Genomic DNA, 22530 nt, shown 5'->3' with positions numbered 1-22530 from the left:
CTCAGCGCCACATCGCCAATATTCAAGAATTGATATGGCCTGGGTCTCAGATACTTTATTGGCATTAGCGGACATGGAGATTTGCCCCAAGATTACTTCTGATCATAACCCCATAGTTTTTTCTTTTCAAACTAAACCCGCTATTAAATCTGCTCAATCGTTTAAGTTTCCTAGGTATTTGGTAACAGATGCTGAATTTGGGATCTTTATTGGTAAACAAATCTCTGACTACTTCACCGACAATATGGGCTCATCCTCGCTTTTTACTGTACGGGATGCTATGAAAGCATATATTAGGGGAGCCATTCAGCAGTTTATCTACCAACAGAATAAGGAACGGGAGGGGCAAGCCAAAGATGTTTTTCAAAAGCTTGTTATTTGCGAACTTCAGCATGCTGATGCAGTTCGCTATCAAAAAACAGAACAAGATCATTTGTATCTGCTGCTTTTGGAGCAGAAGGCTGTTATAAGTAGGGTTTATATGGAAAAAGTGGCAGTCTGTTAAAAGAGGAGGGTGGTGCTCTTTATAAGTGTCCCGGGGAGATAGCTAATCAATTTTCCATTTTCTAACAGCAATTATACTCTGCGGAGTTAGGGCAGGATACGACTGATATGCAGAGCTACCTGCATCAGAGCAATCTACAGACTTTGACGGAGGAGGGTTCTCTCCATTTAGAACAGGAGATCACAGTAGAAGAGGTTTTAGAGGCAATAGGGGGGCTATCACTAGGGAAAGCGGCAGGGGATGATTCTCTCCCTGCGGAGTTTTGTAAGCATTTTCCAAAACGTCCTTGCCCCGGTACTGCGGGATGTTATATCTCAAATTGGTAGGACAGGGCATGTACCTGACTCATGGAACATTGCTAATATAATCTTTTTTCTAAAAAAAGCTAAAGATCCAGAATAACGGGCCTCGTACTGCCCAATTTCATTAATCAATGCAGATACAAAAGTGTTTGCTAAGATATTGGCCACCCGGTTAGCTCCGATGATGGCCAGCCTGGTCTCTCCCCAGCAACATGGGTTCATTTTTGGGAGAGATACAACTGCCCATGTTAATACGGCAATAGCTGCCTTTGATGCTGCGGGGAAATTAAAAATCCAGCTGGGCATGGTATTATTGGATGCAGAAAAAGCATTTGACCGGGTGGCCTGGGATTTATCTTTAGACATCACTTATAGCATTTGGGATTAAGGAAAGCTTCCGAAAGCTGGTAGCAGCTATGTATCGGGACCCGGGGGCTAAGCTACTTTATTCTAATGTTCCAACCACTCCTTTTCCCATTCGGTGCGGTACGAGGCAGGGTTGTCCCCTCTTTCCTCTTTTATTTTCTCTTTACATAGAGCCATTTATTCGTGCACTCTTGGCTAATAATGCAATCCTCCCGCTGAACATTGAACAGCGCTCTCTTAAGCTGACGGCTTATGCCGACGATATAGCTATTTTTACGGAGAAACCAAAGGAGGCTATAGAACATATAGATAAAGAGGCAAAACAGTGTGGGCGCTTCTCTGGATATAAATTAAATCGGAATAAAACTCAAGTCTTGTTAAATTTTCAGCCGTGGGATTTAGTCAAAGGGGTTTGTGAGAGGGCTACCTATCTGGGGTACAAATTTCTTCCAAAATTGAGCTAATACATTCTTTAAATTATGTTTTTTTATTGAATAAAGTTGCTAAACAATTGAAGACATGGTATAAACTCCCATTGAGCATTCTGGGCAGATGTTATGTTATTAAAATGAAGATACTCCCCAAATTTCTTTATCTTTTTAGGTCCATTCCGCTGCGCATCCCGAATGCTTTTTTTAGGAAGTTGGACGGTATTCTCAGTAGCTTTATATGGAGGTACCGGAAGGCAAGACGGGCTATAGGATCAATGAAACTCCCATACAACCAAGGGGGGTTAGACCTTCCAGATTTTAAACTTTATTTCTTTTCTGCTTTTGTAGGCCATTTACGGAGCCTCTTGAATCCTGAGTTAAAGGATTTTTGGCACTGGCTGGTTTTGGGGGCAGAGAGCAAGCTGTTTCTTTATCGAATGAATGACCCCAATTACTTTGCGCTCGTACGGTTTAAGACTATATGGGACTGCGTATTTATATGGAAAAGTAGTGAAACTAGACTCTCTCTCCCCTTAATGCATAGCAAACTCCCTTTGTGGGCAAATCCAATGCTGCCCGGCTTCTACCAAGATAGCACGGCCCATCAATGGGCCAAATATGGGGTACATTTGTTGGGACAATTGTATGACTGCATGGCATGAAGCCATTCGAAAATCTCTGCGTAACATTTAATATCCCTCAATGCCTGTTTCTTTAAATATTTGCAGGTTAGGAACCACTTAGTTAGGAGCTTAGAAATACAGAGGGTTAATGGGGCTAGTATGTGGAAACATATATATGTTCAAAATCAGCAGCCAACTATTAGTAAGGCATACCAAATGCTGTGTCAAAATAGGGTAGAAGGATTTGAGAAACTAGCGCTTAAATGGTTTGAGAACTTGGGGGAGGTTATTACCATTGACAATATGAAGACAGCTTTTGATAATATTGCTCGATTTGTGCGTTCAACTAACTTACGGCTGCAGCAATTTCGGACCTGGTTTCTACTCTACTATACACCGGAAAGGATTGCTCGATGGTCTCAAGGCGGGACTGTATGGGGAGGGTCTCAGGGAGGGACTCGCCAGAACTGTCCTAAATGGGGGCAACATGCTGCAGATATTGTACATATGTTTGTGCTTTGCCCCTTGTTGAAGAGGTTTTGGGATAAGATCTTGGTGGCTATTTCAAGCAGACTAGGTGGGGATATCATGCTCTCAATAACTGAAAGGATGTTAGGATATAAAGAAGATGCTGGGCGGAATGGCCCTATATTGTCATTAATGATGGTAGCTGCACGGTTAGCGATGGCTAGAGCCTGGATCTCCCCTACACCCCATACGGAGATGGAATGGTGGCTAATTCTTAAGGAAACTGGGGAAAGGGAGAAGGCTCTGGCTAAAGCTAGGGGAGTTCAGGCATTGCGGAAATATAGATCTGTCTGGGGGGTTTTAGATTAGAATAGTCTTGAGATATCTTGCTCTCAAGCAAAGAAATTATATAATGTATGTATGAAATTATAGCTCAGAAAAGAAACTCAGAAAGGAACTCTATTGTGGATTCTCAGCTATATGTCTATGTTATTTAGCTATATATGTTTATGTTATATGATTTAAACTATTGTTCTCTCGCTTATTTTTGGTTTATTTTTATTTAGGGGCATTGTAAGAAGCCTGCGTATATTTATGTTTCAATCAATGGCTTATACGAACTTTACCTGAGTGTATGATTGTAATTATCGACCTACCTCATTTATTTTTTTTTGACAATAAAAGATTTTTAAAAAAGGATGCATCATTGTTAAACTGGGTGTTCATATAGACACTTATACGTCTTAGTTTGTTGCCTCTGATTTTGCAGTGCAAATCATGATTTTCCACACAGTTAAATACTTTCGATAATAAACCTATTATACGGTTTGTAACTTTGTTTCTGGCCAATAGTAACAGCTTCTTGTTTAAAATACCCATGTGAAACACTAACATATGATTCTTGATTCAACAACATTTATGGAGGCCCTGACTTCCTCAATCTCATCTAATAGACAAAGATATCAAATTCGAAAGGTCTCGTATTCTTGCTAGAATCCATATTTTTTCAGACATTGTAACCTTTTGTTTCATTGGAAAAAGTTTCCTTTTTCCTTGTTCCATTCAAAGTAGACAGCCCAATTCAGATTGTTGTAAAATGTAGTAAAGGCTTCAGCAGGCAGAAGAAAGAGGAGTCTCTCCCTGGATCAGTTTTATGATATAATCTCAATGAAGAGTACTAATGAACAGCCAACTCCAGTTAACAGAAAGTGATAACACGTGTTTCAGCCAAACACGATTTCTACCCCACACCTGCTTCAGGGTGAGAATGACGTTATTCAAGTTATAAAGCAGGTTTATACTTTGATTTTGATTGGTCACATAGGTATTGTAGTGCCGTGATCACACAGATTGCTGACAGAAAACATACGGTTATAATATTCACAATGCACATATACTTTATGTGATAGTTGACAACGTGTTTACATAGGTTTGTACAAAGGTGAAGGAACTGTTAACCCTAAAGTAGACTTGGGACAGGGATGGAAGGGTTTATTGGCGTAGTAGAGGACAATATTCCTCAGTTTCCTAGAAACATAGTACATCCTGTAAAGTTAGCCTTCTAGTAGAGGTGTAGATGAAGATTCTGGGGTGAAATCTCCATACACTGGATAGCAGCACATCCCTTTAAGACACTTGCAGGATGTTCCCACATGAGACAAAGGGTCCATTCACCACAAGAGTGTTTCTTTGAAGTCTTGGAAGGAGGAACCTAGGCCTGAGCGAGGGGAGTCTGGCTCAATAGAAAGGTGTGCTGCAATGTCACTTCATACTCCTTTTGTTCTTCCCTGAATACTGTGGCTGGACAGAAAGAGGGCTGCTCCCTGGAATTGACAAGTGCACTAAACAAAAGAGCAAAAAGTAAATATTCTATAGCCATGCTGGCAGCTAGATCAAAGGCATCAGCTGAGAAACGACTCTGGGCAAAGGTACACCCCATAAGACCACCCGTCTGAAAGTGAATCGTATCTTGTGTTCGGTTGTGGTGCAGGGCCACCACAAAAAAAGTATTACAGTCTGGAGACCACCAATGCGTAGTGGAGGGTCCCCACAGGCCCTCTGGCCCTCATTGTATGGTAAAACTCCAGGTCTCCCAGGGCATTAGATCAGTGAACCTAGAAGAAGATAGGTTTGCATTTCAAGCATTCTTTGGGCTGAATGTTTTTGTTCTCTGAGTGTATCAGGCTCCACAAGTTGGTGGTATTGTGAGATTGCCAAGTAGCCTGGTTTAACAATAGGAATACATAATTATGGCCACATTTTAATACGATTGTTGTGGATGAAGTGTCAAAAAGTTCACTTCTAGTTGTAATGTGAATACTAAGTAATAAAGGCTATAGGCTTGACACTTTGTAACAGAATCTGCTGTGATTTGCTATAGGCTTATAAGGATATACGGTGGATTGAGGAATCAGGGTCTCATAGTGCACAAACCATTAAAGATGCCTCAGAACTAAGGGGTCTAGCCTGCAATTATGGGTCAGTTCAGTTCTGTGACCACACTGCAATGCACACTCCTAGTATTTAGCGAGACCAATTAGACGATGTTCTCCATTCAGACGATGTTCTCATTGAGTTTTCCACCGGCCATTTTTGTATGTTTGTAATTTTATGAGTAGTGGATATGAATCGATTAAAACTCTTTTGCCTTTTAAAAGAAAAATCACTGACTAGACATTGATTTATTGAGTGTTATTCGTTGTGTTACTAAGTTCTGAGTTCCTAGTCCACAGAACCTCTCTCAGTATGCCTTCGACTGTCCTGCTTCAGTAGTATTAGAGTCAACTACTAGAAGGGCTATGTCTGCAGGACAGTAGCACCTGGATACCAAAAACAAACAAGCAAACTGTCACAGTTGGGGTCTAATATTTCTCATTTTCCTGTAACCTTCATACCAGGATTTCCTCCATAATGCTGTAAACAAATTGGCAATGTGTTCAAGACTTACCCCTAAAAATGCACCAGTTTAAAATAATTATTTGTTTTCAAAGTCCATCCATAAGGGTTGCTTTGCAATGGTATCACAGGTAAAGATGTTTTCAATGTGGGTGTTCACAATTAGTTTTAAAGCTAGAAAATACAAATACAATTGTTAATAGGTTTTTCAAAAGGAGTGAAGCCCTGACACTTGTTTAGCGAGGTGGATTGCTCTAGTTGTGAAGACCAGTTGCATGACGTTCATGAAGGACAAAGATGCCTTAGGTTCACTCTGAGAGCCCTAGTCCCTTTGGGGTTGATTATAAGGTGTGAGGAGCAGTGTCTCCACAGGCGATACCAAGCAATATGCAACATGATTCTGAGTTGTACGACAGGTGGAAATTCTCTCAGTAAAAACTAATGCTTTTCTGTACACATTTGTACTTGCTTAAAACAGGTGTATTCCCCAGGTGGTAAATGTGTCCAGAAAAATACCTGGAACTGAGAATCTCATGTGATAATGGCCCTGGTAATTCTGGCTCCCATATGTTTTTTTCCAGTTCTGGCTTTAGAAACTGTGATGACCCGTAAAGGTGAAGATACCATCCAGAATTAGTAACTCCTGCCTGGTATCTTTCTTTCCAGTTACCTCCCAACTTGGTACAGCCCTATTGGTAGTTTTTTTTATCTTCTGGCTTACAGCATTCTGAAAGTCAACCTTAAGGAGACCTCTTCCCCTATAATCTGGGATATTCCTTCCAACTCAGCGCCCAAAATATGAGAATATCAGAACAAACTTGAAGCGTTTACACTGGTGCTTTCTCATAATTGATAAGGCATGCAGTGGTGTTTTTTGTTTATAACACCATTTTGTCCGTAACACAATTTCTCAAGGCTTTTTCAATTTCATTGAAACTGCGGGTCATTGTTTTCTCCCTGACTTTATACCTATTCTTTCCAACTTATACATTGATTTTATCAATCACCACATCTCTTAATGAGTTCATTATTATCAATAGGCCGATATCACAGAAATTAGCGGTTTTACTTCTATCCTGAATATGAGTTATACATGAACTGCCAGACATGTTTAATACAAATATTTTTATGAGTAGGTTCCAGGAGTAAGACATACTGACTCCTGGAAAGAGTCATCATGTCTTGTGTCAGGAAATTAATGGATAAGTTACATCTAAACCTGGAGCAAGACATAGAATGTTTTTGGCGAATCAGATTTGGATATTAAGATGTAATTTTCTCCTAAGGTAATAGATAGAACAAGCATACTGTTAGACCTGGGATCCTTGGAGTGGTTTCTCCTGTCTTTTTGCCTCTACCACCTGTATTTTTGTGTGCTGGCCTTCGTTTTTGCTGGTTTAGGTACTCTGTGCAATTTACTACTGCTGATCAGTGCTAAAGTGCAAGTGCTCCCTGTGTAAATCGTAATTATGATTGATTATCTATGATTGGCATATTTAATTTACTGATAAGTCCCTAGTAAAGTGCACTGTGTGTGCTCAGGGCCTGCAGTACTGAATGTGCCACCTACATGAGCAGTCCTGTAAACATATCTCCGACCTGCCACTGCAATGTCTGTGGGTGCAGTTTTAAACTGCCAAGTCCACCTATTTGCCAGTCCCTAATCTTTCATTTTACTACAGAAAGGCACCCCTAAGGTAGGCCCAAAACACCCCCATGGGCATGTACTGGTGTGTTTTGCATGTCCTCATAGTAAAATACTGACAATTTTGTTTTCACTATTGTAAGGACTAGCTCTCCAATAGGCTATCATTGGTGCTGCCTTGTAACCTTTTACAATTGTAACTTTCAATTGGGATCAGCTAGAGATTTGAAGATTGGGTTCCGTGAGCTCAGGATTTAAAAATACATCTTTTAGTGGCACCGTTTTTTAAATTGTGTGGTTGAAAATGCTACTTTCAGAAAGTGGGAATTTTCTTGCTTTACCATTCTGTGCCTTTGCCTGTCTGTGGAATCAACGTCTGGTTTAGACTCACAGGGGGTGTTTTGTGCATTCACTCTAGACAGTTACACAAATGGAGTTGAGGTGTGCCCTTGCATATCCTGATGGCCCATCACCAGGCTGATGGTTCTTCCTTAGCCAGATTGGAGGGAGGAGTTGTCACTGACACCTGCATAGGTGTTTGTCTGCCTTTCACAATGCTGTCTCCACCCTCTGTGGTGTGGCTAGATCAGGGAGGACAGAATGGGTTCTACTAAGCTAGAGAGACTTTTTTTGAAGCCTGCATACTTCAAAGGGTGCAAGTAGTATAAGGAACGGGGCTCTGAACCCAGAACTTTAGAACACTTCTGGACTGAGGACTCTGCAAAGAAAAAGAGCTGAAGAACTGTCAGGAAGAGTACTTGCCCTTTGCTGTGTGTTGCTTTGCTGGGTTGACCTGCAATTGCTGCTTCTGTCTGTGGGCAGTAGAGGACCTGGAGTTTGCTGTATTGATGCAGCTTTCTAATTTTCTCCAACGGCTTGTGTGTGCTTGCCTCCTGTTAAGAAGTCTCAGGGATACAAAAGACTCCATCTACAGCACCTGGACTCTATTGCTGGGAGTCCTGTACCTGACACGAGGTGCCAATCCAAGTTCTGGGCCACTGGAGGTGTTTGCTGAGCTGTAACTGCAAGAAAAGCATTCCTGATGCAGACTCTGACACTGCTGCCTGAACTGACGCCATGGTCACCACTCGCTGAGTGAGCACCGACAACAAACAACACCGCAGTCCTTGTCTTATCGATGACATCGCGTCTCGCTGAACTTGATGCTGTTGCTTGCACCGTGGCTGCAGGCACCGCCTCATCATGCCAACTTTGACAGGACTGCAACATTGGCCTCACTGACGCCTAACCTTCGTCACTGATGCCCCTGTCAGCACCACAGCCATGGGCACTGCCTCACCGCACTGCCCTTGACGACACCACAGCTTCAGTCTGCCGACGACAGCATCTTCAACTCCAAAGCTAGCGCTCCGTAATGATGCCAAGCCACTGCCTGCACCGAAGCCACAGACACTGCATCGTGAAGTGCACGATGCACCGCCCACAACGACACCACAGCCCCACTTCTGATGTCAGTGCTTCTGACTTCGATCTCACAGAGTTCGATCTGAAGCGCTTATGACTCCGAGGACTTACCATCTTCTGCACCAAACTGTGGCACCGACCGCAGGCGACTCATTGCATCTGAGATAAGCCTGACTGCTCCTGCCAAGCTATCAAGAGAGTGAGCAAGGGTTATCTTAGGTGTGTAATCCCCTTATCCTGACTAGAACAAAGGGTTCCTACTTGGACAGGGTGCAAGCCATTGCCAACTAGAAACCCCATTTTTAACACATACATAGAAACTGCTTTGAGAGTTGAGACTGTTTCAGCATCCTGGTAGATAACCAACCATCTTGTACATTATATCAGGCCCCTCAGATAATACTGAAACAAATATATTTTACATCCGAAATAAATCCTGGGGTGCATATTGAGATAGACTGAACTTAGGCATGTCCCAGTTAGAGGTGCTTGGGTGTTCGGGAGTCAAATAGTATTATACAATACAGTTTAGAGCTTAAGAGCATACTGTTCCTAACACTCTAGTTAGCCCAGTAGAGACCAGGCATCTAGACATATACACCTTCTCAGGGGGAGAGTGTCAATGTCCACACGCTCCCTGCAGAGATTGGGGGGAGTTTGCTAGGTACTATGATTCTCTGTATTATAAATTCTCATTGGATATATTGGACACTATATCTTCCTATTTGTCTTCATCAGATATAGGAAGGCTGTCTGAATGCAGGTTTGAACACCTAATTTTGTGTGTTTCCCTTTAAACTCAACACAGTCGAGTCGTTCTAATGCCGAATCAATGTATAAACCTTTTGTGAGCAGTCGATTATTCATATGATTGTTTAACTTACAAAAAAAACCAGTAGCTGTTAGAACCATGTAAAAACCCTTGCTTTTTCTTTTTTCTTAATTGTAAAATTGCATAATCTGTGAAAAATGTATATGAACTGCAGTTTCGAACACTTTTACTTTCGGTGTTTCTCTCCCCGAATTGCGTGATCACTGGTCCCCTAGTTAGAGACTGTAATTGATAAAATATTTATTCAGATGGCCTGCCCATATATTTCAGTAATCCTGAGATATTTGGCCCGGCTACATTGGGGATCTTGTGTCATTTGGTCTCCATTGGGGCCCATGGGTCAAGTCAAAGCTGCCCCCCCCCTGTTCCCTAGAGCACTGTTGTGAGTATGGGTTGACAAGCATGGGATCCAGGTCACCACAAGCAGTATTAGATACTTGTGGATACAACTTACACATGAAGCTGGAATAGCCAGGGCAGACAATATAAACCCGCTGTTGGAAGGCGTCCATCGAGAACTCACAAATGTTGATGTTTCTCGTGCTCTTATCTATTGGACATATAGCTCTCCTCAAAATGGGTATTCTACCATGACTAATGATTTCCCATTCCACATACCCTTCACTGACAAAAACACCCTGAATACTCTGATAGAGTCTACGCAATGACAGATCTCAAAGCATACTACATGGCTTTACACTTGATCATGGGAAATAGATGGATCTTTTCTCCCCCAGTGTGGGAGAAGCAGATCCGGCCTATGCCTTTGAATTTCTGGGTGTTGGGTGAGAATTTCCCGCAGCACTGCTGGTATCATGCCAAATTTGCCACAGATACCTGCTCCAGCCTTGCTTATCGTATTGGCGGCATGGAAGACTGCTAACAGGTGAATAGGTTTGCATGGTAAACTGACTGGTCATACATCGTTATGGTAACACAAGGTCCTATTTGAGGTGTTTAGCTTGAAGGGGTTTGCAGGATAGGACTCATTAGGTGTCCCAATGCTGAGTGATGTGGTTGTAGGGACAACAATAAAAACATGAGTGCAAGGAAGAGTTTGATCTCTTGCATACACAATTCCACAGACACATTCAATTGTGACATGCTCTGGACCCTATTTGAGTGACTGCAAGGGGATAGAAAAGTGTAGCCCCTGGGAGGTAAAATTATCAATGTCTCCACCATCCCCACCTTGACTGGGAAGGTATCCTGCCTATAAAAAAACACAATTAATTAACACCCATGGCTTGGTGGAAGCAGAGGAATCGATATTTGCCCTCATGGCCCCAAGGGAGGTGACAATCCGAAACAGTCTATTCCTTATATAGTTGAAATATAGGAATGTAATCTACCTGACTCTGGCAGTCTTCAACTTCCACAAGGTCTAAGATGACCATGGAAGTAGGAGACTTCATCCACACTGTGTGGCTGTGCCCAAGATTGAGATCTTTTTGGGAGCAAATACTGTGCGGATATACTGCCATATTTCAGAGACCACTAGAATGTTCCTCTAAAGTTGAACCTTTGAATATACTTAATAGACAAAGGCTGTACAAATGCTGAAAAAGTATTGCTGCGACTTCATAGGCTTACAATGAGAGACAAGACATAGCGCATAACTCAGTAAAGGAGACCCCACCCCAGTTTGGTAAAGTGGAGTCGTGACATGAATAGATACAGACTGCTTGAGGTGCTCATATACGGGCCAGAGGTTGCCCCCGGAATCCTGACAGAACATGGCACTGTTGGAAAATCCATTTTGACAATTTATCCGGAAATGATAGAGATGACCTATAATTGCCCAGATTTCAGTGATGTGTGATAAAAATGTGGGGGCTGATAAGCTCTAAGTGCATGCACTTATAAATGATACTAATTATGTCTGTAGATGGTTTCCTATGAGGATTATGAGGTATAACTGTGCTCAAATTGTTTCTTTTACTTCTTCTTGTCCTGTGTTATATTTCACGTGTAAATCTAAATGTAATGAACAGATTTTATTTTTAAAAAGTACTGTTTAAACGATGATATTAAATAATATGTATTAACTGGATAGCATGTAAATATTAGTGATGAAAATCAGAACAAAAAATGCAGATAACCAGCAGGAGCTCCTCCATTAAGGCAGAGGAGCATCACCCCACTGCTTTCTCAGCAGTGAAAAAAAGAAAGACAAAATGATAATAAAACAGTTTTTTATCATTTTTTTTTTTTTGCTAGGCCGATTCAAGAACGGGACAGGGCCGGGCCATCCTGGTTGATACTGTGGAAGGAGGAGTGGTTCGCCCTGCTACAAATGTGCATGTCGGTTTGGCCAGCTGTCTTAGGACCGCTAAACCGACACGCGTACCTAGGTTTCTCTAACCCAGCTAAAAATCTACTCGAGCAGCAGCAAAGAAGCAGTGGCCGCTGGCAGGCTGCGTGGTGCCGTTCGCACTTATTTTGCAGCATGGATCAAGCTCCTGGCCCTAAAAATTAGCACGATTTGCCGATCCTACTCGCTTGTGGAACTCTGTGGAATATCGCTGAGTTTTTATTCAACTCTAGAATTCTGCAGAGTGAAACTCTAGAGGTTCTGCCCACCCCTAGATTTTCAGTGTTTGCCAGTCCCCATGGCAATTTCTGCCAAGCATTATTTAGAATGCTGTCCATCTCATAGAGTCTCACTCTACACATCCTGTAACATCGCCACTGCTATTATACTCCTTTTTGAGACAATGAATTCTGTACCTTTCTAGCCATATGTCAGCTACTTTAAAGAAATGGATAACAGTCTGTCATGGAAGGAGGGGGCAACCAACCGCTGAGAGCGTTTTAGATTTGAAAGTGCTTGTCATTTGCAGCAAATTACACTTGAAGAGCTTTTCCCACTTGCCTCATCAAGAAATATATAGGGTTAGATTTAGAGTTTGGTGGGCAGGGTACCTCATTACATCAAACTTACAGTCTACCCGAATTATTTAGAGTTGGGAGGACTGGCAGCTTTCTGTCAATCGAGCCCCAGATCGCTCTGTCAATGGAAAGCTTCCTATGATGGCCCAATGGAGTAAGTGCTGTTGGATAACGGCTTTACACCACCTTCCCTATTTAAGGTGACAGTGTGATGTATTTTTTTATTCTGTTCATCGCCGCCATTTAATATATGTTGGTGAGGGACAAATAAAAATAAGGAATAAAATCCCGGGTGGTGGGGGTCTTTAGCTATTTGTTTTCCAAAAACAGACTCCCACTTCGGCACACTGCTTTTGAAAAACAATAACTTTGGTAAAGTTTGGGGAGTAGCCATTAGAATCAATGGCAGCCATTTATCAAACAATTTGTACTGTGACAGGAACCACTGTAATAACAGTTGCTCTCATGTTACAGAGGTCACTGCTGGGCAGACGGCAGTTAATCGGGGTGGCGTACACTGTCTTCCGCCTCTCTGCCAGACTGTATTTGTTCTGTCAAATTCTAGATCAGACTCGTAATTTCATTTTGTGTGATGGCTACTTCTGAGGATCTCTCCCATGAGCAGGCCTGCTTTTGACTTATGCTCTACTGAAAGACCCAATCCTTATAACTCTCTTGACAGCCGCGGCCCGTGGAGGGAGTTCCGTGGGGCGGTAAGGCGGGGCGGGGGAGGGGCAGGGTTCTAAAAACCAGAATATGGATAATTGCAGGTTAGTAAACAATTAAATAAATAAAACAAATTTCGTAGCTCGCGCTGCATCGCATTTTGCGATGCAGCGCGCGCTACGAAATTCATTTTATTTATTTAATTGTTTACTTACCTGTAATTATCCATATTCCAGTTTTTAGAACCCCCCACCCTGCCCCTCCCCCGCCCCGCCTTACCGCCCCACGGAACTCCCTCCACGGGCCGCGGCTGTCTCTTGATGCGTGGAAGAATTTTCAACGTTTTTCCTCCATTAAAGTTTTCTTGTTTTGGTAATTGTTTATTAAAGTCTAATGCCCTGATTTACCTTTTGGCCTATGAAGACATCCATCAAAAATTGGTGCATGTCACATATGGCCAATATCGGAGACTATTTTCGGTGGATGGGCTGAACCTACCAAACTGCTTATTAGGGACCTAGGATCAGGCGCGGATCGTCCATTGGGGCGTTGGGGCGTAGCCCCCCCGCCCCGCGCACCCGCCCGCGCCCGCAGCTCCCTCGTTGTCTCTGAACTTAGTTTACTTAAGTTCAGAGACGCCGAGGGTGGGGAGAACTAACTGACAATGCATGTCAGTCAGCATGACGTCGGACCGTGGGCGGTCCGATGTCATGTTGACTGACATGCATTGTCACAAGCCAGGGAAAGGCAGCACAAGTGCGCATGAGTGGGCATGGAGATTAATTTTTAGTCCGTGCCCAGTCATGCGTACTTGTGTTTTTACTGCCTTGCGCATGCCCATTAGGAGCCCCTCGGTCTCCTAATGGGCAGGCAGCGAGCATAGCGTAAGCTGTGCCCTCAGCCAATCCTGGCGCTGCTGGCAGCGCCAGGATTGGCTGAGAGGGGTTGGCAGGCCCCTCCAGTACCGTTAGTGAAGGCGCCCAGGGGATCAGAGGTCTGAGAGGTGGCGTGGACCTGTGGACCGGCTGTGAGGTAAGTTTTTTAAAAAAAAAAACCCGCGAGCCGCGACTGCAAAGCATGCATAGTTAGCCAAGTGTATAGGGGAGTGCTGTAGTCTTTTTTGAAGGGGTTGTGATGTGGTCAGTCAGAGGGAGGGAGTGCCAGAATCATTCTTCTGGCAATTACGGAGAAGAATAGAGTCATGGAACCCCATAGATGATGCCACTGCGGCGACCGCTGTTTATCCGCTGCGATGAATTACACGACTGTAAACTTCCCTGTGAACATGGTAAACACCATGTCGATTTGGGTGTTTATGTCATTAAAATCTGCATGTTCTTGATTGACATGGCTTTTTTGTCTGGGAAATGTCGGTACGTTTGACCTGCTGAATTGTAGTGGGTGGGTGGGTGTATGTGGGGGGAGGGGATAGCTCATAATTTAGACTCGTGTGCCATCCGGGGTTTGCACCAAGTACCAGAATGATAGCCCGATTCAATCGCTTGTTGTTGTACTTGTATTTGATTAAATGAAATGCAGAGATCGGGATTAAAATCAAACTATTTCGCCCTGTGTTAGTGCATCAACCATGCGACCCCTGAACGTGGTACTGTGGTACTGTAAATTCAGAACCGTGTAGGTGGCATGGTCCCACCATGCCAATTTTGGTATCAGCGAACCGCAAATGAGTAACGCGGTATGTATGAGTGTTTGCGGCATGTTTCACTAATGAATTCACCGTCCACATGATACCACATATCGAACCCTTTGGGTTCCATTTTAGAACAGTAGCCATTTTGTGGTTGCCCTCACATAGGCTGCGCACTAAGGCCATGCACAGGCCTAAAGGACACGTACACCTTCTGTGACTTCTCTCTGACCTGTGCAAACCGACTCCGCTGCCCGAGGTCAATCCTGTCCGGCCGGTTCCTTTCTCGCGGCCTAATGTGATTAGCATCAGGGCTCGACCCATCATAAAGCCCCTGTTCGCACACGATCTCTGACTAAGCTATTTTCACACCTGACTCTGTTTCCTACTTTATGGCTTGTTTTACGAGCAGGAGGTGCCCGTTTTATTGGGGTCTGCTGTTATCTGATGAGGGTTCTGAGCCTTGTTGGGTAAAATGACTGCATGCTTAATGAACTGAAATGTGGGATTGTCATTATGGCTCTGCTGCTCCTTTGAAATAAAATATGTGAATGACCACTTGTAAAACAGGGGCGGTGTTGCCCCCAAAGCGTAATTTTGTGTATATAAGTAAAGACTGTTTTTTGGTTCAGGAGCAGTCTCCTGAGAACCTACATTGTGTTGTACTTCTCGGATATCTGTGATTGGTCTGCAGCCAATAAACACGATCTTTGATTTCACCTAGAAGACTCTGTGTTTCTGTGGGTCTGAAACAGGAAGAATCCGAAGTCTTAGGGTGTGTTCCCCTGCACCGCTGGGTTCTAAAAACCCAGTACTTCAGTTGGCGCCCAACTCGGGGCGATTTCAGTGGTACCGGTCCAAGCCAGCGGTTCGTGAGGAGCTTCGTGTGGAAATTCTGGGGGAAGGCTGCCACTTCATCGACCCCTGCATGTCGACGTGGTCCGAAAGTCTTTTCTGCGAGATTCTCCGCATCCCGACGGCTACGAAGGACTGCTGCCCTGATTAATCGCCCTGTTTTGGACCCTTGACGATTTGGTAGAGCGAAACAATTGAGAGAGTCTTCTGGTGAAGTCATCGATACCTCAGTTAAGTATAAGTGGAGCGTCTCCCAGTTTTGTTTGGTATCCTTCGTGATTTTGGTATCCTTCGGGATTGCTTTGGTTTGGGTCTTGCAAGTGCCAAAGCCAGAGGACTCGTGTATTCACGAGACTATCGTATTCGATAATCCTTTGAAGTTTGAAACTAGACTAGTGAGCGAAGATGCCTGGTTCTAGTATATTTGGAAATTTGTTTTGTTTTGGTTGTAAAAGGGACTCCCGATTGGAGGATTTGTGTCTGGTTCCTCCAATTGGAACTCCAACTTATGAGCTTTATGTGAAACATGGAGTGGGCCCCATTACGTATAATGAAGTATGGGTCCGATACACCAGAAAGGATGGTGTTTTAAAATGGCCCCAAAATGGTAGTTTCGACACAGAGATCCTAGATAATTTAGAAGTTAAATTGTTCAAGAAGAAAGCCTGGCCGGCGACGTTTGATTCTTTCTGCCTATGGCGAAAGGAAGCCAAACAAAAGGAAATTAAATTAGCAAAGAAAAATAAAAGAGAGAGAGGTATGTCGATAATGCAAGCAGCTGTGCAGTTTAAAGATAATGAAGAGGACCAAATGAATGAGCAGTTGCACAGGCAGCGCAAATTAGTCATTGATAAATGTTACCCAGTTTTGCTACCCCGTCAACAAGATGAGTCAAAAGAGAAAGAGAAAGATTCCCTAATGTCACATTTGCTAAGTTCACCACCCCCGTATGCGCAAAATGCTACAGCGCCTCCGCAACCCGTAAATGTGCAGCCTCCAGCTAATGCACAGCAAGCTTTCCCGTAGCCGCCAGCTCCTCCTCAGCCGCCTCCTGTCCTGGTAGCACAGCCTTCCAAGGGCCACCGATTTTGCTACCTACCACTTCTGCGACCCCTGCGACTTTACCTAGCACATCAGCTGCCTCTCTTGCTGCCCTACCTGCTGCTACTCCTGTATCTGTATCTGCATCCGTTTTTCTTCCCTCTGTTTTTCCCCCGGTTCTTGCCTCGACTTCTCCTTCTGCAAGACAACGAATAGCTAGTGCAGTCACTAGTCTTATATCACCCCTCTTTGGGTCGTCTACTACGACCCCTGGTCCACAACGTAAGCAGTTACGTAGTCAAATACCTGGTTCTAGAGAGAAAGAAGAACTGGACCGCATGGCACGTAGATGGATTGTTTATCCTTCTAGATATGATGTAGAATCTGTTGTTAATGTTTTTCATCAGTGGGAAGCGCCACAACAGCGATACGTTTTTGAGAAAATGTGTGAAATCCTATGTGAGGAATTGGAAGATAATGATTTAGACTCCAGTCCGCAAGAGTTGTGTCAAGTGCGATTTGAATTTGGAAAAGGTACGATTCTCGGCAATGACGCTCAACATCCTGGGATTCTGGTCAAATCACTTAGGGGCATATTATCAAGGGTAGGCGATAGACTTATCGCTGCTTTAGCGTCCGTTTACGGGCGAAAAGTGGCGATAAGTTTATTGCGATATCAGCACGGCCACGCTAGCGCGTGTTTTGCTGATTTTGCTCCCGTTTACAGCACGCCTAACTTCGCATCGCTAATGAGATGCAAAGTAGGCGTGTCTGTGGAAACAACATGGGTAAATATCGCGAAGGCAGCTTTGCGATATTTACAATGCGGGGAAGCGATTATTTTAATCGCGCTAGGTATGCCTTAACACAGGAATTTAACGTCTGTTAAATTCCTGACTAAGGCATACCTAACATGGGAGGTGGATTCATGTGATATGACCACAGGGTTGTATCATCAAGCATAACGCCGTTTTACATGGAACATCGCTGGAAAACAAGCGATGTTCCATGGAAAAGGGCACTATCGCTGGAATATACATTGCTATGGCGCTAAGCGTTGTTAATACAACGCTAGCCTGGCGAAATATTCCAGCGATAGAAAAAAATGCGGTATACAAGGTCAGAAATAATTATCGCTGCCTGTTGCAAATATGCCCCTAAATCTCCCCTTGCCTAACAAAAATGAATGTGTCCATCTGTAACGAAACTGGTGCTCATGTAAAGTGCTCTGATACCCGAATTCTCGGGTCTAGTTTGCGCTATATAAAACTCTACCAAAAAAAAAAAACATGAACTTCCCAACAGTAGGAAAGGAAACCTATGTCTGGCACAGCTTTGCAGGCATACTCTTGGGAATGTCTGTGAATCCTATAAAGTCAGAAAAGTGCAAGAAGGTGGAGGCTGGCGCCTGTAAGTTTCTGACTGTATTGGTGATTGGGCCCCTAATTTGTTATTAAAAGGTGCTCTTTTGGTAATTTGCTCCTCTGTGATATAAGGAACAGTTGTTTGTTTTACCCATGTTATGGCACTCAAGGTATCAACCTTAGAAGGATGAAAGGCTTACTGTTAATGTCAGCGGCAAACATTCAAGTGACTGAGCCACGATGAGCGGCAAGCGAAAACAGTGCGGGGCTTATTTACAAGCCCCTTGCGCCACTGGTGCTTCTCTTTTAATATGGGAAAAAGTGACATACCGGCGGCGCAAGGGGCTTGTAAATAAGCCCCTGCGTGAGCAGAAGACTAATTGATCGTCTTAAAATCTAAGAGGAACTCATCTATCTCTTTGCTGCATTTTTTTTTTATATGCTCGCATAAGCTTATGAAGAAGGCACAATAGCTCAACAGAACCTACCCCCTCCACTTGCCAATAATTATAAACAGTGAGAAACATTCATAATAATTGATCCATTCAAATGTAATCTGCAGATTTTCATGCTGTCGCCCTCTGAGATGAATGTTTGTCATGCTTCTGAGGTCTTCAGGTAGCTTCAAAAGCAGAGAACAGCTGACTAATGGCTTATACTGATGCTGTCTGGGCCCTGGGACATGATATTGCAAAATTAGAAAAGCATTTCCCAAGAGGCCTCATTTAATTATGGGCTTGTGTCTGTGCCCTTGTTTGATAATGCAAAGACGGATTTTGAATTTATACTTCAAAGAGCAATGTTTCTAAAACAGTGGGCTTGCACTGGATAAACTTGACATCCTCTTCTTACAGACATCTGATTGGATATGCTTGTCAAGCAGGCTTCTCTGTGTAATTCTAAGGACAAACGCTGTTCATAATACCAATTTTCACGAAGGCGCTGCTGTCAAAAACTGCACCAGTTTAACGTTCATTCAGCTTGGATATATATATATATATTTATATAGCCTGAATTTCTCATTTAAATTCATTCGATGGCATCCTTGCAAGTCTGCAGTGTTTCTTTGAGCTCTGGAATCGATTACTTTTCAAAGTGGTGCTGACTGAAAAGTGCAGATTTCGAATTTCTAAATCATTTTTCAATACTGGAAACTCTTAGTGACTGGGGTTGGGAGGCATCAACCTCCCTGTTTGATGTTCGCTGGCAGGAAGGACATCAGTCACGGATGCGGGACCCTGATGTGCAATCTCATAAGGCCCAGCCATGAAAACAACAATTATGGTACCATTCAGTTCTCAGCTGCCTTATCAAAAAAAGGTTTTCTAACTTGTGAGGCTTAGTTATATTCAGAAAGTATGCCTTCCTGGACTTAGATTCCTATTAACTCTTAGGAGGAGGTCCATCATTGCATTATTACATGAATGATACACAATATCAGCTCCCTTTACAGGGTGTCCTGGTGGAGATCCAATATCACAGGGTGACCTAAAGGATGATCTGGAAATCTCTTCCCAAAGTGGATTTCTAGTTCTTGTTTCAAGGCCCCGGACAGCTGGTGTCCACTACGGTGTGTGAAACTGTCCCAGGACATGGTTGTCAAATTTAGAGGCCTATTTTTTTTTCTGGGTTTTATTTTTCTGGAAGGGTTTGTAGGTGGCTAGAAATGCCTCAGGCTGTGCCCATCACTAAACTCCACCCCTTCCAAAGCCCAGCCCCTTCTCTCACACAGTCAAATGTAGTTTTCCACTGGCAGAACTGGGCAGTATTCTGAGGGGAAAAACACATAAAAAGGGTTAGGAAAAGTGTAGCAACTAATGTTGTGAATGGTATAATATCCAGACCTAGACTAAAGTAACAAACAAGCATTTGCCGTAAAACGAAATAATGACAGCATATCATCCGCCATGATGCAGCGGGTCAAATCAATTAAAACTGTTTATAAAAATGTACCATTAGTGCACCAATTTCACCTGAGTTAATGGCCACAATTTTCTTTTAACTGTTCAAGAAAGACAGAGTGGCACCGAATTTAAAGTATACTCAACTTAATAGCAAAAAATCTGTGAACTATTGGCACTGGCATATAATGTGGCTGCTGAAAGAAGAAATGGAGAACACAGCAAATCATCCCCGTCTCCTCTACCCATGCCAAATCGCATTAACTGTTGTACAGTGGGGAAGATGCGCCACTGATGACGAGGGTCGGCAAAGCGAGCGTGACATGCAGACTGGAGTTTGGAAACCCCTTCTCTGTTTTAGGAATCAATAATACAGGTGACCCAGACATAGAATTGGGACAAAATGTTGGCACTGACATTGAATACTGAAGGACTCCAAATGATAGTACCTATAGACACATGAGGACCTCACTGGTACACCCCACAAACCTTTAATAAAAACGAGATATATGAAACTTTAAAAAGAAGAATTTCCTATGTTGCACACTTTGTTCCATTTTAAAAACATCAGATTACCAAGGAAGAGAATGGAGAGCTCAAGTTGTCAAAACCCACATATGAGCAGCCCATTCAATCTGCTTTTCTTTGCATTTTTGGACTTGTAGTCTTCCAGTTATAACGCATTCCGAGACTAAAAGAACCAGAAAGCAAGATGTCCAAGGACAATCCCTCCACCATGTTTTGAGGAGTCACAAGGGCAGTCTGGGAAGCCGAGGCCTTGGTTGACGGGCTCATCAGAACAGATTCAACACTGAATGCAGTACTTCATGAAGGATATAAGGCATGCCACACTTTATAGAATTAAGCTTTGGACCATGATGTCATGATAAGGCAGTTGTATACGTGAGGACACACAACATTAATTAATGTGTAAGCTCATCAAACCTGCTCTCTAAAACCAGGAAATGTATTTATTTTACCAAAAAGTTAAGGAATGCTCGGAGAGTCATTGAATAAACGGCACAGTACCAAAAAACTTGGGAAGCCTGGTCATCCTACGCTGAAAATGAACTGAAGAAGGAAGAAGAATGGGAAGGGAAAGGGAATGCCTCCATGAGTGGGAGGAGGATGAAAAGGATGAGTAAAATAGTGTTGGACCTGGCCCTTTTTGCAGGGTCATCCCTAAACTTTTTGCTTTCCTCCTGTATTTTTTCTGACCTGGTGTTGGCTGTTTTATGACTCTGGGCACCTTACCACTGCTGATCAGTGCTAAGGTGCATATGCTCTCCCTATGGTAAAATGTATACATTGATTGGTGTCCATGTTTGGCTTATTTGGTTTACTATCAGCCCCTAGTAAAGTGCACCAGGAGTGCCAGGGCTTGTAAATACAAATGCCGCTGGTGGGCTTGCAGCACTGGTTGTGCCATCCACAGAAGCGGCCTAGTAAAATGTGTCTAGGGTCTGCTACTGCAGAACCTGCGCGCGGTCTGGTACTGTCGCGCTGATTGCGCAAGTGCACCTACTTGCCAGTCCACAAACCTTCACTTAACTACATATTAGTCACCCCTCTGTTAGGCCCAAGGGCAGGGTGCATTGTAGGTATAAGGTAGGACATGCCCTGATGTGTGTGGCATGTCTTAATAGTGAATTACAGCCATTTTCGTTTTTCACTATTGAAGGCTACCTGCTCTCCATAGGCCAGAATGGGCTGCTGGAATTACTACACGCTGTAATCCCAGTGGACTCAGAGAGCATGGTAGAAAGTCAAGTTTAGTATGCCTGAACTCAGAATAATAAAATACTTCTTTTAGTAAAGTTTATTTTAATATCCTGTGTTTGTAAATACTACGTTTAGAAAGTTAGTATTTACTGACCTGGCCATTTCAGTCCGCCTCTGCTGTGTGTGTGTGAGTTCTGCCTAGTTACAGTGGGGAGCAGGGCTGGGGAATTCCAGGTGACAGGCTGGCTGCCAGGTGGTGGGTAGAGAGATTACACCAGGATGGGTGGGAGGAGTACAGCTTTGACTCTGAATAGACCTGTGCTCTGCCACCACAATGCCGGCTCCGCCCCCTGTGGAGCGGCTGATGTCTCTGCCCTGCTGCTGAAAGGAAAGAGCAGAGTTACCACAACAAAGTGCTCCAAAACTGGACTGAGCCAGGCCCAGGCCCCCTGGCGACAAAGAACAAAAGAATTGTGCTATAAAAGAAGGAGCCCTGCTCCTAAGAGATCAGATCCTGTTTGCGCCAAGAAGAAACTCTGCCTGAAGAGAAGGACCTGGGAAAGCTGCATGGAGGACTACTGTCTCTGACCTGTGAGACTGGCCTGTGGTGGGTGCCTTGCTGCAAGAAGGAGAGGAGGAAAAGACTTGAGAAGGAAAAATACTTTTATTCAACTTGTGCTTTCAAACAATCTCCAAGGGCTTGCTTGTGAACTTGCCCCCTGAACTGCGCCCCAGGAACAGTGGGCGCTACCTTTCCCCCAGAAGAGGAGAAGCTGCTGGAAGCGATCCTGTGACGCTGACCCCTGAGGACCTTGTGCCCCTCATCTGAGCACCGCAACATCTGCCACCGTGGCTACTGCGAGCACCGCAAAGACCTGTCTCCCTGGTCCAAGCACCTGCCCCCCCGAGCCGTAGCTCGCATCGCGAAGAAAGAGACTGATCAGGCTCC

Source organism: Triturus cristatus, chromosome 6, assembly GCF_964204655.1.
Source record: "Triturus cristatus chromosome 6, aTriCri1.1, whole genome shotgun sequence".
Lineage (NCBI taxonomy): Eukaryota > Metazoa > Chordata > Amphibia > Caudata > Salamandridae > Triturus > Triturus cristatus.
This window is presented reverse-complemented; position numbering follows the sequence as displayed.